Source organism: Pollicipes pollicipes, unplaced genomic scaffold, assembly GCF_011947565.3.
Source record: "Pollicipes pollicipes isolate AB1234 unplaced genomic scaffold, Ppol_2.1 Scaffold_3447;HRSCAF=4054_pilon_pilon_pilon, whole genome shotgun sequence".
Taxonomy (NCBI): domain Eukaryota; kingdom Metazoa; phylum Arthropoda; class Thecostraca; order Pollicipedomorpha; family Pollicipedidae; genus Pollicipes; species Pollicipes pollicipes.
Genome location: NW_023596297.1, coordinates 41168919 through 41187223, shown reverse-complemented (window position 1 = coordinate 41187223; position 18305 = coordinate 41168919). Strand labels below are relative to the sequence as shown.

The following is an 18305-nucleotide window of genomic DNA, read 5'->3' as shown; positions in this document are numbered from 1 at the left end:
GAGGCGCTATATTAAGGTCATCACGTGGCCGGCATGATTTTTGCTCGTCTGGCCGTCCAGCAGTGCCGCTACGCGGCCGATCACAGAATGATGATACCTGAACTGGGCTAAGCCAGGCGGAGGCTCGGCATATGTTGCTGTTCAGGGCTGCAAGGCGGACATCTAGACCTCTTTCGAAACAGATCGTGATCGGAAAGCGTCTAGTGGTCAGCAGAAAGTGCTCTTGCCCATCTGGAGAGGCTGGTGGAAGGAAATGACCTATCAAGGCCTGCTTGGCGCCGTGCTGCGAATGAGCTGTGGGCATCCCGGAACAACGAGGAATCGTCCTGCTCTTCTGGAATGCGGAGGCCTGACCATTAGATGTGTGGTATTCTCACCATTACAGATGTCACATCCGGCCAGTAGGGAATAAAGCGGCTCTCAGGAGCGAAACCAACGACGAAAACTCCGGCTGGATGGAAAGCTAGGATAGACGAGGTCCGAAAACAAAAGCGCAGGGAGATGGCGGAGGACTCCTCTGGGATTCTTTCAAAAACGTCCTCGCTCCGAACAGAGAATGTGGTACAGGAAATGTTCCACATTTAAAGGCATTAAAGCAAACACCAAATATGGTGTAATTAGCTCAATCGTAATCATCAGAATATTTTTGCTCGAGACAACACAAGTTTTGTTTTCAGTTGATATGTCCCTCACTACGTCATTGTCTGACTGCGTCATCGTGCCGTGCGCCGTGTTGATTGAGAGCCCATTGGCGACGGTTATGTCTGGAAATCGGAATATCAGATAAGAGCGACTACACAACCATATTTTTCTTTTCTTTGATCACCACATGACAAATGGAATAGCGGGATTTGAATAGGGTCATGATGGCGTCATGGATGCATGAGCGACCTTGAAGTAACCCGCACAAAATAGTGTGCACATCTTAGCGGGCGTGTAGCTCAGAAACTACAGGGTTTAGGTCTTAAGAAGGGCAGGGCTGTGAACTGCACCGAATGATCTTCAAAATAGCTTTTCAGCTCTAAACCCCATACAAATGTGGAACGCTCCCTTTTAAATGCACGTTCGGACAATGGTTTAATTTCTGAAAGTGGAGATGCAAATCGAGCGTAGCACCGACACGCTCTTTTCCTGCAATAATGATCGAATAAGCCCGCTGTCCTCTTCTTCTACCAGTCTGCGCAGTCTGAAGCACCAAAGACGTAACCCCCAGTCCAGGTCTCAACTGCAGTCCTCCGCCACGTCTGCAACGCCCACGGGAGTCGGCCTCGACGGGCGTCGTTCGTCTCTGTGCAGGCGCCGCCGCCCGCCCGGCCGCCGGAGGGCAGCACGCGTCCGGTGCCGCCGCCGCCGTCACCGCCGCCGTGGTGCCCGTCCATTTATCGCGCATGTTGAGGCGGGTCGCCGGCAGTGGCGGCGACGGCGGCGCGCTAGCACATAATGCGGCGAACACGTCGCGCTCACTGCGATAAATCGGGCCGAAGTGCCGAACGAGCGCCGCTTGAAGGATGGTCCACCACTGACGGCAGCGGGCGCTCGACTGACGACGGGCGGCGGCGGTCTGATGACGGCGTCATGACGACCTGACGACCGTCTGACAAAGGCTACTGGGTGGAGGTCTGATGACGGCCGACGAGGGGTCGTCATCAGACGGGAGGTGATGGCGACTGGCGACGGTCTTTTTGCATTTTACTCCGGCTGACATGTCGTTGCTGCGCATTTTTGCAGGCTAAATACTTGGTCGACGATGTAAAGGCCGGCGGAAGGTTGCAATGGTCTTCACAATGCTGTAAGCTATCAACAATAGACAGCGGCTGAATTCAGTTGTTAAAAGGTAATTACTGGGGTTTTGATAATGCGCTATATTACAACTGTATTATCCACAGGGGTGCCGACAGGTTTTCCTTAAGGGCTCAGAACTTCGTGACAACGTTCACACCGATTTTTGACTTTCTGCCAGCAGTCATTCCACATGAAGAATGCAGATGCAAGCCTGAGGGAAAGGGATGAGCCTACCTCTCTCTCATCCTCTCTCTTTTTCTCTCGTCCTCCCTCACGCTCTCCCTCTCTTTCTCTCTCTCCCCTCCCTTCCTCTCTCTGCATAGATATTGACACACACACACACACACACACACACACACACACACACACACACACACACACACACACACACACACACACACACACACACACACACATACACACACACACACACACACACACACACACACACACACACACACACACACACATACACACACACACACACACACACACACACACACACACACACACATACACACACACACACACACACACACACACACACACACACACACACATACTTGTGTGCCGTGCTTTACGGGACACCTGACTCAGCCGTCACTACCGAGAACCACCCGAACGAATGGCGGCATCGCAGCCAAATTGGAAGGCCATGCAGCCATTTGGCCGTTTAAGAACAGGATGGGTCGCTCGAGGGGTAAAGCTGCCATCTTTAGCTTACACTGGCAATTGAAAATACCGAGGACATAGTGATAACAGAGGACCGTGTGTGACTTTTCTGTCATATTCAGCTGTGTATTGAGGACCAAGAGTTGCACCTAGAAATTAAGGACAAAGGGACAAAGGCTTTCAGGTCGGGGGCCTCGAACATCATTCAGAAGGACTCCTTGGGGGTTGCTGGGAAACTGAGGGCCCCTTTACCGGTGAGAGACGATGTCGAACAGTCTGTGTTGGATATTTGTCGACAAATGTTTCGCTTGAAACCAACATGTTAATTAATCAGCGAGGCAACGACCATCTCATAAACCAGTGTCGCGGCCACCTTTGAAAGATGACGGCGACAAACCAAACACGGCCAGATATCAATATGCTACCTTGTGCACAAGCGCGCAGCCAGAGCCTTGGCAATGGGCCAGGGGCACGCACAAGGTTGATAAAGGGCTCCCCAATGGTGAAACCCCCCCCCCCCCCCCCAAACAAAAATATCGCTGGCATTGGAGTGCCCCATTGTGCCGGCCGGGGCTCTGAATAGTCTTCCAGCCGACCTTTCTGGCCTTTGGGCCCTCAAATCAGGCCCTTAATCGTAAATCCCGAAGCCCTTCGGGTCCCCTGAAACCTTAGGCAGGGGGGACGTGCCCCCTGTGGCCTTCCCTCCCTGCGCTCCTGCTTGCGCGTCAGGCTGTTGGTTTGCGTTCAGATATAGGCAAATAACGGCGGATTGTAGGCTTTCTGCTGCTTAAATCATTCATCTATAATATAAAAATCGTTTTACTCTATTTTATCATGGTGCACTTTCCGGCCGTCCCGTTAAAGTCTAAATCAAGTCGGATAAATAGTAGCATACGCCATGTTAATACCTGCTGAACACTCTTCATGAAAAAGCCCTCCCCAGGCGGGTTGATATCACCAACGGATTTTGGCTCCATCGACCTCCATACGACATTGGCTCCATGCTGTGGAATCGCCTCGGACCGCATAACAAATGACTGCAGTTCATTAAACTACCCGATGAGTGTTTGCCCCGACGGCTGGACACCCGGGACACTAAATGTTTTCCGTCCCCAACGGCCTGGTAAAAGTAGGAGAAAGGGCAACCAACGCCTTTTGGGTTTCCATGACCCTTTAGCACTAATAGTGCTAATAGTGCTAAAGCATCATCAATGACCCGGTCGGCGGCACACTACTCGACGGCGGTTTTCCCGAAGCTTCTGCTGTTGCAACGGTTGCAGCAGAGGTCGGCCGGGGCTGAGGAGCGGGCAACGGAGGCGACGCGCCAGACAGCGGTGGAAAAATTGACTCGAGGTGCTGCTGGAACTGTTTATCTGCTGACCGAGCTACTGCAGTTTCAGGTGCTTCGGTGGGCAGCCGCCGTTCGTCTCATTCGCAGGTGACTCCGACAGTCTCTTCTACGCTGTCGGCGTTCCAGTCAGTATACAAAGCCCATGTTGCTCGACCCTGCTCGCGAACCCCGGTGTCTTAGGGCGACAGTACACAGCCTCTAATGCTGTGGATGTGACTGGCGGCGCGAGTGCGCGGCGGCCTCGATTGGTGGGGTACAGTTTGTAGCCCGCTCTTGGGATACGGCTTGTGCCGGCGTCAATGCAGCGGTCTACTTAATGATGGCCTCTTATGCGACTGAGTGTGGGTTAATGGTTCGCTGTTGGTGTAACTGTGAGTCACGTGCTCACGCTACCTGTTAAATGTGCCTTTCCCACGGCTTGCGTGTGTTGGGTTTTTTATATACGTGTCAATTACGCATATGCACTTTCTTCATACAAGTGGAATCTATGGTGCGGCGGGATGTAGCAATCAGCTGCTGACCGAGGAAGGAGGACCGTGCAACACTAAAATCAATGAGTCAGTCGTTACAGTCATTGCAGTCAGTCACTGAAGCCAAACGAGCTGCCTCACAAACATGTCGGCTGTTTGGCTGATGCGAGATTTCGTGCTCGACGCCCACGCGCCCATTCCAGTCTTCAAAAACTAGTCAAAGGCCCCTGTGGCCCACCACTTCCCAACGTAACAAGTGTGCTTTGGTTAAGTGTAGTGGTGTCAGATTTGCCAACGGATCTCAAAAATGACGTAGAGAAAGAAGCATTTGCATTGAATCCTGTATTGGAAAGATGCGACAGGAGAATGACACACCTAATTTGCTTCCAAACTGACATTCAGGTATAACGCATTTTTACCAATGGGGTGGGTCTATTTCCGTGCTTAGGTGTCATCTTCCGCCCAGAATTGCAAATCTCGCCATACTGCCCTTGGTGAGCACTGCTTTTTCACCGTTCGTCAGCTCCACCTACACAGATTGCTACTATAAACGGGAGCAACAACAAGGAGATCGTTTTTGTCGTTGCGGAATTTACTAGCGAGCATCATCCAAACGTGAACGAAGTCGGCATCTAATGTGTAAGTCACTGAGACTCATTTCGCCTTACGACGTGCTCTAACAATCACGTTATGGACATGGATTTAACATCTCTCCATGAGCGCTAGGACAGAGCATTTTCTGCTGACAGGGCACGTAAGCATGCAGCTTGGCCAGAAACCTCCATGTGGCTAACAAACATGCCAAGCTGCCTCATCACAGCTGCCTTTTCCGCATTGCACCAGGCAATACGTCTTTTTTGCCAGTGGTGTTTTTTTTTCCTGAGCGTCATTGTTAGTCTCTCGATGTGAAGATGTCTCCTCCGGAAACAAGTCTCCCTTCCCCTCTTGGCTTTTTGTCCAGGTAGGACATTTGCGACCTCCACCACACAATCGTCTTCACCCATGTCCTCCGGATCGTCCTCTTCTGCCATTGGTGCGCTGTTGAGGTAGTCGACCTCGTCCAGATTTTTCCCTTTGCAGACAGAGATGCCATTTTTGGTTTATTGGTTTTATACAACACGCATCACATCGCAGCCTACTCCTGTACATTTTGCTTCGATCCTGAGCATAAAGCACAGCGACTTTAAAACATGGAAAAAGGAAAACAAAGTAACTGACCCAAAACGGAACGCCAACTGTATTCTCGCTCCGTTGTTTCGTAATCTACGAACTACACACTGCACAACTACATCTTTAGAATACCGCTCCGTATTTAAGATCATCTAGAAAATGTATACAGTTTGGCTCCAACGGTAATTTGCAGGCCGTCCAATGCTTGAAAGCGGAACTTCAAATACTCGCATCCTTAACGAGTGTCGCTCTCGGGGAGTAATCTGGAAAGCCGAAAACGGGTGAGATATGAGAAATTTCAGTCCAGAACAGGATTGTGACCCCCACGTGAAAGAAAGTTGTGCTTGTGTTCAGAAGCGTGGGCATGCACCACGCTGATGGCTCACGGGTGGTGGAATCAAAATAGCTGTGCAATAGTCGTGTCCCGAAAGATAGCTTTCCAGTTCGCAGCAAATCCGTGAATGAATATCGGAGGCCACAGGCCTCCCGTCCGCGTACATATTACCCATCTTGTTAGAGCTCATGCACTGCCGTCAAGAAGAAGGAAGTGATGGGGCGACGATGGGGGCGGAGAGAGGGGGACAACAATAAATCGTACTAAGCTCTAGCCACGCAGCCGAACTTAACCTGAAATTAGGCCAACAACAGCAGAGTCGCCAACATTCATCGTCAACGCGATCAGCAGCTACCGTGATTCGGACGGCCCCCATGCATGGTACGCGCGCCCGTTGGCAAACTATGGCGTGCCTGTCTTCATTCCTGTAGCCATGCACGCACAGCTGCGATGGGAATCGATTTAGAGAAGAGCAACAGTTCCAGTATCATCGCTGACCGCATGCGGCAGATGCGAGTCCATGCCCTGATGTCCTAGGCTTACTACGCCCTGTCAATACCATGCTGTTCATGCACGCCATACGGTTAACAGTCGTAAGACAGCGAGGCATAACCGAAACGAGTTGTGGTAAAAAGCTTATTGCCTCTAAGCTCAAACAATGCATCAATAAGAAATGACGAAACTACGACAGACAGGCGGCGGTGGCCCACAGACCGTCATCCCAGCCCCCGGGCGAGTACGCCCCCCTAGCCCAAGTGTATGTCTACTGGCTGGTTGGTAAGAGTGGACAGTTTTCTGACCACTGCCATATCGCGGGTAGTGCAGGATGAAGGTAGTGTGCGCCATGATGCAAAGATTATGATATATTTGATAGATGATTTTGGATCGAGTGCGTATTGTGAGTGTGATTGCACGCTATATGTGAATGCATCAACAAAAATTACAAAAAGACCAGACAACCAAACCGCTGACCTGACCATCGCATTTGAAACTATCCGACGTCACACCGTGATACTGGCCGCGAAACAGATGGGAGGCAGCCCCAATGCACACCAACGCCGCAACTGTTTTTGACAACGTGACACGCTGGAAGACCGACACCCCTCCTTGCTGCGGATGGGCTTCTCCACGCCATTGCGAGACACTCGTCTGTCTAGCCCCCGCAGACGAGGTCTCTTCGCAGGCATTTTGGTCTACCCGGAGTGCGCGGACCAAAACCATGCTTAGTGTCCCCTCGATGGATTTTTGGCAACACCGTTATGGCCCGGAGCCGGATGTGGCAGCCAAACCCGCTACCACAAGCTATGTTCAGTGAGCGGCCGGACCCCACGCTCATGAAAGCGTCGGTGATTCCCGCGCAAACAAACCGGCGTTGGTGATGTATATTATATATATATATATATATATATATATATATATATATATATATATATATATATATATATATGTATCTATATATATCATTGATCCCGTCGTAAAATGCGTAAAACAACATATAGTAATGATCCAAGGCTTGGTTCAATCGTCCCATTCATGGGAAATAATTAAAGAAACTATGTTGCAGCAAGCATCCTAAGCCATACACATTTCACAGACAATGAAAAAACCGAGACTGCCAGTGACTAAAACCTTTTTAAAGCAACTTCTGCACCCCACCTGTTCGAATTTGGCAGGGAAACTGCTTACGAGGCCTATTTCCACCATCGCCAATGCTTCTCATTGTTCTTCGGGTAGCCGTGCCCGCGGTAAATATTCTCGAGGACCCATGAGCTCGAACTCTTGACCCGAACGCCCCAAAATCCGTCCTTCCCGAAGAATATCATGCTCCATATTGCAAATAGCATATGAAAATGCTGTTGCGCGTAAGTCCTTAAGCATCCCAAATATAGCCCGAGTTACCTTTGTTGCAGTAAACTTTCCGGAGGACTTCTTTTAGAGGACTAAACTTCTTTAACTCTCCCAATGGTATACATATAGGCCACCTGAGAACAAAAATGTTTTTGCATGTTTCATTAAAGAATGACGCCATGCACCGGTGGTGCCACAGAGAAGGAGCACTAAATGTTGACGAGACCATTCAATAACGCGGATGCGGGTGTACCTACATAATTGCAGGCCGCGATATGTTAGTGGTGTTGGTGCAGGTGGTGGTGGCGTTGGTTGCAGAATAAAGTGGGGCTGGTACAGTCGACACGTGCTTGCGTAGACCAGCGATGAGGATGGTGGAATGAGATACCAAAATGGCGTTACACTGAGGTCACGCACCATGCAGGAGCTGTTATGGTCACACAATGGTAGGGGGGGGGGGGAGGCAGACATTGGTGGTGTTGGCAGGATCAGACACTGGTGAAACTGGCAGGGCAATGGGGTCAGCTGCATGGAGCCGACACTCGCATGGAGCTGGAGGGGTCAGACACCATGGTGGGATGGGTAGACCCAGACATTGTGGTGGGGTGCATGGTGTCATGCACTGTAATGACATCCTACTGGTTAAGGCACTGATAGGGATGGTGGAGCCAGGCAGTGTAGTGGCATATTTGTGGGGGTCGGACGATGCAGTGGTGTTGGCAGTGTTGGACAATGTGATGGGGTAGATAGAGAAAGAAAAGCATGCATGAAATGCTAGGTTAGAGCTGATGACAACAAATTCTACATGTCACAAATGATTCACACCCTCTTCGGAGTAGTCATTTCCTAAATAATTTGACTTTCCTGACATCAATTGACCTGAATCAAGCCGGTCGCACTAAGGCTTTCTGGTCTTCAATCGCTTCAATGTCCAGTAGCTATAACATCACCTGAAACAGCAACAATGCTAAAAATTATTCAGTGGGTGGAGATTAACTAAGGACTAAGTAAGTTTTTTTGTTTTTAGCGCCCCGGAGGTGTTCATTGTATCTTAAACGTGAGGGACGTATGGACTACCCGACATAAACTCAAACAAAACAGTGAATACCCCTTTCGGTGACCATTTTTTGGCAAAACATGCTCAGGCTGAAATCGAGGGAGGTATGGACCCTATGCCCCTTTTAGAGCCCAAAGTCGTTTACAGAGGAGAGGACCACCCAGGTAGGGAAAAATTTAATCTATTCTTGCAAAAAATCAGCGACCAAATTTTAACATACAAAGCTCATCCTGGCCGATTTTGCGAACATGATATGTGCCTTTATATGCGATGTGTGCTAGCTTAAATAGTTAACATGTGAAGTGACGCCTGACGCGTGATGTGCGATGTCTGTTCAGTTGAAATCGCTTGCATGTATAATTGATGCGCGACTGTGATACCTGTTAACCTCAACTCGTTTGTATGTTTGAATGAAGCGTAATGCATGACGCCTACTTGCTTGAATTAGTTTGCATGTACACGTGTTGTCGCCTATTCTAATTATTAGATAAGCACCGTATCGTGGTAACGGCTAGCAATAACTTTTTGTTTAATCCTCTAAGAGTTGGTGTCCTGTAAAAACTGGCTTTCTATTTCCAAAAAAGCTGAAAAATCGGGTAGGGCCACCAGCAGGCAATTTTGAATTTATTTCTGCTACTTTTTCGATATAGGCATGTTGCCGAAATATCAATTCAACTATATATTTATTCTCCCGGTTTTCTTCGACGAATAAGGCTATTAATATTGTCTTAGCTATGTGAAAAATGCTCCTCTGCTAATGCTAATTTACTGAACAACTTACGTAATCTTGCACAACATTGATTTGAGCCAACCGACGGTCGTTACGTCTGAAAATGTATTCACAAAGCCGGATATGAACGACGCAACGGTCATATGATGGCTTGCCTTAATCGCCCCATGGCCAATGAAATGGCAGCATCTGAAGACATTACGCGTTGTGGGTGCCTGGGTGACCTTGAAATAGTCACCACGAAATAATATTCGCACCTTTGCAGGTGTGTAGATCAGAAACTAGAAAGGTTTACAAAATTAGAAGGGTGCTTAAGAATGGCAGGACTGTGTAACATACTGAATGATCTTCAAGATGGCTAATTTCAATTGAAACCCATACAAACGTGGCACACACCCTTTTATGCTCTGGTATCTACCACACACTAAGGTTCCGATGTATGGAAAACCTTATGTTTGTAATGATTTCCCCTTCAAGGCTAAATTGATGCCCAAAGCCTCTGAAAACGTGTTGTTCTAGGGGGTTGGGGAACATGTCTGTAAGTACCTAACGGCAACATTTTTTAAATGTAATAAACACCCACTGCAAATGCATGAGAAAAACTGCAAGCATCCCCCTTACAAACGTCTGGTCTAGCGTGATAAACCTACCCAGACAATTGCATAATATTGCTGAAGTCAATCTCTTCAACCACCTTCAAAAGCCAACACAATGTTTGCCACTTCAGCAACTATCCTTATCAGCACACCATTCTCTAATCAACCAAGGCAGATCAGTCCTCCATTAGCTACAGCTGTCGGTAAAGAGGGTTCACCAATCCCTTTCGAATATTTACTACTCACTTTTTAAAACCTTGCCGGACGACAATAACTTGCATCCAACGTAAGCCCAGTCTTCTCGTCCGAGAGGCCGCACACCGCAATGTCACCGTCGCGCTCGTTTCAAGAACGCGCAATGGCGGCGATAGAGATATGTATCCCATGTGACTTAACACAATTTACATTAATATCTTTCATCACCAGTTTCAACGTGATTCAATGTGATTTAAATGCTTATACCAAACGCAAACAACTTACAAGTGATGAGACCATATCATGGAGCAGCGCGATTTCGCATTTCCTTATTCATCTCTATTCTCTTCCACGTGACCTTGCCACCTGAAAAACTTACACACGCGCGCAGTTCGTCCAAGATAACACACTTTACACAACCGGAAGTAAAAATGCGTGTAATTACGTTTTTCGAGGACCAGCTGAAAATCGAATAAACATGTTCAAACAAGACTAAATATCTCATTTAAGGCCTCTGAAAACCGAGGTCCGGCATTTGGACCTCGGTAGTGAATACCGGACCTCGGCAGTGACGGGTTGTTGGGTGTGTAACCGGATTTGGTCCTCTGTTTTCACGGCACACAAGAGCACACACACACACACACACACACACACACACACACACACACACACACGCATCATGTTGTCTCTACTATTTGACCTTCAATCTAGCGTTCCTTAAAAAAAACATGAGCTCTTCCCAGAAATCCACCGAATCAAAAGCTTTTGCGTAAATATTTTCAAATATCATGTTTTAGTCAGTTGAGCCATAATGTTGTCACATCGGTATACAGCTTGGTAATCTGTAGCAGATGATTTCAATAAAAAAGGCAGCCCTAAATGTGATGTGTTCTCCTCGCCAAAAGCCGTTCCCGCGCCCCTGCAAGGTATCACGTTTCACTACATGCGACGATTTTGCCTGCTTGGAATTTGGTCGGCCAAAAAAGCAAAAATCATTACCCCCTAGGCGACGGCAAAACGACGAGAAAATCGAAGAACGGCGGCGAAGCATCTCTTCTTGGCCATACCTGCAACAGGAGAGCAACAGCAAAACTGCATACGTTTAAACTCGGGCTGTACAGTCCGCAAGAAGGAAGAACACCCCATGTTAGGCTAGCACCGAGTTGAACTGAGCATGCGGTGCGCAGGGATAGGCGTCTTTGAAAGTTCACGTGTCAATCAACATGTGCTGGCCGTTCATGTTCACAACATGTTCACATGTGCTGGCCGTTCATGTTCACAACATGTTCACATGTGCTGTCCGTTGTCTGCACCTCCGGTGTGACCGTTGTCGCAGCCGGGCTGATTCCTCTCCAGACCGGTCACCTATCGCCGGGTCGGACGTCCTTCACAGTGCGCCGGCGGGCCCGGCAGCGCCGGTCTGGTGACGGCGCGCCACGTCCGCCGCCCGCTCCGGTGCTGACCCGCGGCTGGAGGGCGCGCCGCTGCCGATCCCGATAAGGCAGCGGCGTGCCAGATGGCGCGCCGGTCGGTCGGCCTCGGCTGACGGACGGACCGGCAGGTTGGCAGCGGGTCGTCCCGCGCCAGCCGCGCCCGTGCCGCAGCTCTGGACGGTAATCGCCCCGACGGCCTCAGCAGAAGTAAAGCACACGCCCCCTGGCGCTGACGGCTAGAGTGGGCGGACTGCCTTGTCCACGTGTCACGGCTGGGAGATATGAAATAGGGAGTGAGACCAGAGCTTGTAAAAATGACTCCTCGGGCGCCTGATACACTCCTCGGGCGCCTATCCACCAAACCCTGAACGTTCCTGGTCGATTCCATCGCGGACGTGTGCGCTGCTGTACTCGGCGCAAACAGACGGCAGCATCGACTCCTCGGTCTTCTAGGCAAGCGCACTTCGGAGAACTGGCTGACCGAGAGCTATCTCCAATTTTTCATACCCTCGTAGTCTATTATGATGATGGCCCATAAATGCTAATGATAAATCGATAGGCGATGAAATCAGCCGAGGTCAGAGAGCGGTTACGAGCGACGCAGATACGCGTGACCGCGAGGTGCCGACACCAGCTCTGCACTCTGCCTTCGTAGATGAACGCTTCTACAGTTGTGACATGTTTCCGCGACCTCGGAACAGTTCATGCGAGGCTTTCGCAGAATACGCGTCTGGCGCACCGCGCCAATGTGTTGACGAAAGACGCCATTGGGTAGTGCTAATGCAGCGGCACTGACGCACCAGGGGCCGGAGCGCCACCACAGACGGTCAACACAGTCTGGTAACGAACATCAGGACTTTGGAGCCTCACACTGACGGTACCTGTTATATGTTGTGCACGACATATATTAAGCCTCATTACAAAACCGACGCAGACAGTGATACTGACTCGGTTCCGAAACTTTTCTGACGTCAGTGCGCCTAGGACGATTTTTTGTGTATCAGGCGCCCGAGGAGTCATTTTTACAAGCTCTGGTCTCACTCCCTATTTCACAACCTATCCACCAAACCCAAAAGCCCAGGGCAGGTGTGGAGCGGGAACGGATTTCGGTAAGTTCAAGCGAGGCGGTGTTCAAACAAGACAGCTAAGACCAGCGCTGTCACGGTGCCAGCATCTCGCGTACTTATCCGATGGGCGAGGCACATGGTGGGTAGAAGTAAGTGCAAAACGGATAAACTTGCCACGATTTAGCAGGATAACCGGACAATTGCCCATTTGAATCATGGATAACTGCTGCCCTCACATGCGATTCTTTCTTCATCAACCGGATAATTGGCTGCTGCCGGCCGCTTATTTCTGTGCTGCAGGAACGTTTGATTGACATGTGAACTTTCAAAGGCACCTAACGCTGTGCACCGCATGCTCAATTCGGCTCAGAGCCGGCCTCACATCGGGTAGTCGTGCTCACTATAGATCGTGCAGTCTGATTAGAAACGGATGCAGTTATCGCCGTCCTTCTCCTGTTGCAGCTATGGCCGAGAGGACTTGAAGGGCTCTACGAACTGAGCATATCTGGTAAACCGGGCACCCATGCCACCGTCGGTGTGCTCGGGAAGAGAGGGACCAATCAGAAAGCACTGTCACCTGCCACCGCCAACTATATTTAAATGATTTCCAAGACTGAACTAAATGAAAAATCATTTTTTGAGTAACATGTGTGAAAAGCTAGTGCATCACCTCCGTATTCTTGACGCATACTTTTCATAGATGCGCAGTTTTTCCGTGCAATTCGCACAAAAGTTTCAAGATGGCTAACTAGGTTTTCTCACACGCATACTAGCTTAGTCAGCAGTTCACATTTGCCGGATACATATCGTATATCAATACCGGGTTTCCTGAGTTATAACCACGGCTCCTTATTATCACATGGCCTTGAGGAACCTGCCAATTGTCAGTCACCAGGGACAGCGCAGGGCCCAGCGCCCAGCATCAGACCAGGTGGCACAGACCAGCCTTAGATCGGCCGCGCTCTGCCATGCTGCCAGTACTACTGCTCCAGTGTGAGGCCGGGCCTGGAAGCTGATGGGCCCGAGACCTCGGCTAATGCAGTCTTGTCAGGCCTCACCGTGCTGTCGGCGGCAGCCAAGGCTCGCTCCTTTCCGGGTGTGGGAGGTGTGGCCGTCACGCCACACTCGTTCAGTACGACACGGGTACGTAGGGGACCAGCGCGTGGGAGCTGGGTGGCCGCCATCTGAGAGCGGATACTGGGTCAGCCAGCCCCTGCCGTCCGCTCCCAGTACCGGCTCCGAGCACTCCCCAGTTCCCTGGCGCTGCCGTCCGCTTCCAGTACCGGCTCCCAGCACTTCCCAGCTCCCTGGCGCTGCCGTCCGCTTCCAGTACCGGCTCCCAGTACTCCCCAGCTCTCTGGTGCTGCCGTCCGCTTCCAGTACCGGCTCCCAGCACTCCCCAGCTCTCTGGTGCTGCCGTCCGCTTCCAGTACCGGCTCCCAGCACTCCCCAGCTCTCTGGTGCTGCCGTCCGCTCCCAGTACCGGCTCCGAGCACTCCCCAGCTCTCTGAATGGTATCGGCTCACTGAAATACCGCGAGTTTGGAGTTCTTCATTATGGCCGAAACATGCCAGAAATGAACAGTTGACAGCATTACTTTCAAGAATAGTGTCGGAGACACGTGTTTGATAGATTTGTGCTGTGCGCATTGTGTGTTTCTGTCGTGTGTGTTTTGTATCGAATCTGTGAGGACGAGATGCGTCGTACGTAATGAATTGCTGCCGCGAAGTCAGGACATATCGGATGTACTCTCCAGTAACGACAATGCATGACGCGGCTGAGCGTACTTTGTGAGAAGAACCAATCAGCTATTTTTTACGGATGTGTCTGCAGTTCTCCTTAAATATGCACGGGGTAAATGAAACTGGCCTCGGCTTGTCTTGTCTGAGAGCAAAATATAGGTACGGTTATGCGTAGTGTTATGTGCACTGTGATCTAGGGCTCGCTTCAAACGGGCATAGGTTGTTGAATAAAAAGATAGACTAATGTGGACTTAACACACAGCATATAATACAGTGATCTCTCTCCCTCTCCTTCTTCCTCTCTCTCCCTCTCCCTCTCTCTCCCCTCTCTCTCCACCCTTTCTCGTAGCAGGCTCCAAGCCACCAGAAGGCACGTTATGGAGGCTAACGGCGACAGGCACGAGTAACCCCTTACGGTGCGGCTCCCATCAAACTCGTGTCGCTGTCACCAGGCGTCGTCACCTGGCGCCGTCACCTGGAGGTCGGACCCCTTGCGGTGCGGCCCCCATCAAACGCGTGTCGTCGTCACCTGGCGCCGTCACCTGGAGGTCGGACCCCTTGCGGTGCGGCCCCTATCAAACCCGTGCCGCCGTGACCTGGCGCCGTCACCTGGAGGTCGGACCCCTTGCGGTGCAGCCCCCATCAAACGCGTGTCGCCGTCACCTGGCGCCGTCACCTGGCGCCCGCCATCTCCCTCCCCTAGCAAGCGACCATCAAACCCTGGTGTGGGCGCGGGCCGCCGCGGCCGCTGCTGTGACCCCGTGCACGCCCGCATCTCGCTGAGCACCGTCACGACTCGCGTCACGCCCTGCTGCGCCGTGACCCAGATCGGCCGACAAGGGGAAGGCAGGGATTGGAGGGCGGCGCGGGCGGGTGCATTGCCGGGATTCGTCTGGCCTCTTGCAGCCTTGTCAGATGAAGATTTGATGTTCGGTGGTACATGCTGCTGCAGTGGGCGCCTCTTGCAGCCTTGTCAGATGAGGACAGGTTGTTCGGTAGTACGTGCTGCTGCGGTGGGCGCCTCTTGCAGCCATGTCAGATGAAGATAGGATGTTTGGTGGTACATGCTGCTGCGGTGGGCGCCTCTTGCAGCCATGTCAGATGAGGATATGATGTTCGGTGGTACATGCTGCTGCGGTTGGCGCCTCTTGCAGCCTTGTCAAATGAGGATATGATGTTCGGTGGTACTTGCTGCTGCAGTGGGCTGTGGACTAGCTGCAGTGGTGTGCACTGCCAGTAATTAGCGATGACTCACCCTGCCACCTGTAGAAGCGGCATCTAGGTAATGAGTTGTTAATCACATATCGAACTGCTTTGATTTTTGGTTTGTGGCCACTTCTTATAGAATATTTCACTCGTAACAAGTTGGCATCGTTATCATAGCCTACCTTTTCCTTAATCGTATTAAAACTAACATTATTCTGGGGCTAAAGTGCCTATCATACGACTGTCGCAGTTAGAGTTGTAAATCCATTTAGCTTCCTTGGAAATTAGTTGATTTTCGATTCGTTCATGTTGCAAGGCCTGCGAAAGCTTAAAATTCGGTCCGGTTTTTATCCGCTTGCTGACTAAATTCTCTGGTGCGGTCCAATCCACAACGCAGATCCGTCCGCCACTCGCGACTTTACACAAGCTGTGAAGTGCTCTCCAGGACAGCACCGGAACTTTGGATGTACGCACAACGTGTCTCCTTTCTTCGAAACGGAAAGCATTAAGGAAGGGTGATAGGCATAAACATATCTTCTGCGTCCATTTCCGTACGACACGTACCTCGTACACGTACGAGGTACGTGTCACGTACCTCGTACGTGACACGTACGTTACTCTGCTACTTTACGTTGCTCTGCCGAGCTACGCTCGTACACGTACGAGCGTGGCTCGGCAGAGCAAGCCAGGGCTGCAGACCTTGAATTGATCAGCATGCGACAGGCGATCTTCTTCGCTGCTGAGGTAGTTTGCGCCGCGCCGCGCGTGGTGGCCCGATCTGGACGGAAGTATTACACAAACCCTCCCCTTGCCACGCGTGGTGTTCCGGTCTGGACGGAAGTATTACACAAACCCTCGCCTCGCCACGCGTGGTGGTCCGATCTGGACGGAAGTATTACACAAACCCTCGCCTCGCCACGCGTGGTGTTCCGATCTGGACGGAAGCATTACACAAACCCTCCCCTCGCCACGCGTGGTGGTCCGATCTGGACGGAAGTATTACACAAACCCTCCCCTCGCCACGCGTGGTGTTCCGATCTGGACGGAAGTATTACACAAACCCTCCCCTCGCCACGCTGATTCAGGACATATCAGGTTTGGCGGTCTACCAATGACGGTACTCCAGTTCCCAGAGTCAACATGACAGCTTCCCATTTACTGCATTGGGAGACAACACTTTTGTACACTGGACGTGGACTTCATCACGAACGATAGTGACGCATAATGCTGAAGGAAGTGTGAGGTTTCATTCACTCGAAAATGTGTTTTCAGGAGAGGAAAAACCTGCAATCCATAGATGACGTTGGGCCAAAAGCTTGCTGCTCATTTGGTTTGTTTCAAATGCCTAAAATATTCTAACGATATTTGATATTTGATAATCTCTGCTCTGTCATCTCTGTCATATGACAGAATTAGTTTTTCGCTTCTTTCCCTGAATATGTTTTTTACTAGCTGTGATTTAGGGGCGCGTCATTACGTTGGTCATTTTGCACCCTCAAAAAATATTCCCCGCGTCTTATCAACTACATAGACATAATTACTACTTTGGACAAAGTCAGCGTCCAATACTTCCGCTCCATATTGTAATGATTGGTTTTCATGCGAGCATTCGGCCTTCTTTAACCTCGTCCGCAGGGGTAAAAATAGCGTCCTTCGGTCACCGACGAAATTTGCAACAGTCCTAATTGTCACCTGCAGCCACATCGTTCAGAAGCCATTGCAATACAACTCCAGTTGCGATAAACCACAACAGCAAAGACAAATTAAATGAAATGCAGCAAAAACATCAAACATTTTTGTTTTGGGAGCTTATTTGCACTAGAGTATCATTTACTGGCCATCAAACACTGAATGCTGGTTCATGCTAGACTAATGAAATCATCAGATAAAGGCAAAGTTAACATAACCGGCCTAGAGGCGTTTGGTTTCCTTTTCCGCTGAGGGGAGGGGAGTGTGCCTTTCTAACCAGTGATGAAGGTTTATTTTTAGTTAGTATTTGTATCAATAATGTTTCGTTATTCATAACTTTTGGGTTAAACCTCCAAAACTAAGTTTGAAACACTACACCACGGCTCCCAATTGCGAAAAGAAAACGCGCCAGATCTGGTAAGAAAACTGATTAAGATGCATTCGGAAGTAGGCTCAGCCATTTTTTCTTCTGCACTCTCCCCCTCTCCCTCTCTCAACACTACGCATTTTGAAAAAGCTGCGTCCCTGTAGCCCTACATTTACCGATAAAATAGTTCTGCAGGAACCTGGAGACAATATCACTTTTGGTTCTGTGAGATCATCGTACAATCAGCTGGAAGTGTGGACGACCTTCACTATCTTAGTATAATCGTTACCAGTGCAGAACCCGCCGTTCCTATCACGATCCCAGCTATTTAGAGCAAAACCCATGCATCATTGGTATCAACAGATGCAATCAACATTGTTGGACACACGTAACACTTTTATTTATGCAATATAATGAAAATCAAAAGCGTTTTATCTCACGCGTGTCCACCGATCAGTACGCTCACTCCGATGTGCGACAGGCAATGTGAGAGGTCTACACCAGCGATGCTCGGCCTTTTACCTCAAAGCCTCTGCTCCTCTCAGCAGCAGGAGGCCCCGGATGAATCCTTGACATGTGTCGGTCCAGCGTCCTCC

General features: G+C 50.2%; 1 long non-coding RNA gene across 2 annotated transcripts; it reads right to left on the bottom strand.

Annotated features, from left to right (window-relative positions):
- Positions 1-5362: 5362 nt before the first annotated feature.
- Positions 5363-10805, bottom strand: LOC119091210 (uncharacterized). 2 transcript variants are annotated; one of them, XR_005093377.1, is made up of 4 exons: positions 10257-10805; positions 8507-8577; positions 7679-7761; positions 5363-5708 (listed from the first exon to the last, which is right to left on the bottom strand). It is a non-coding gene; the product is annotated as an uncharacterized LOC119091210 (long non-coding RNA). The 2 variants fall into 2 exon arrangements; XR_005093378.1 differs by lacking the exon at positions 7679-7761 and having other exon boundaries at positions 10257-10374.
- Between the last annotated feature and the right edge of the window lie 7500 nt (positions 10806-18305).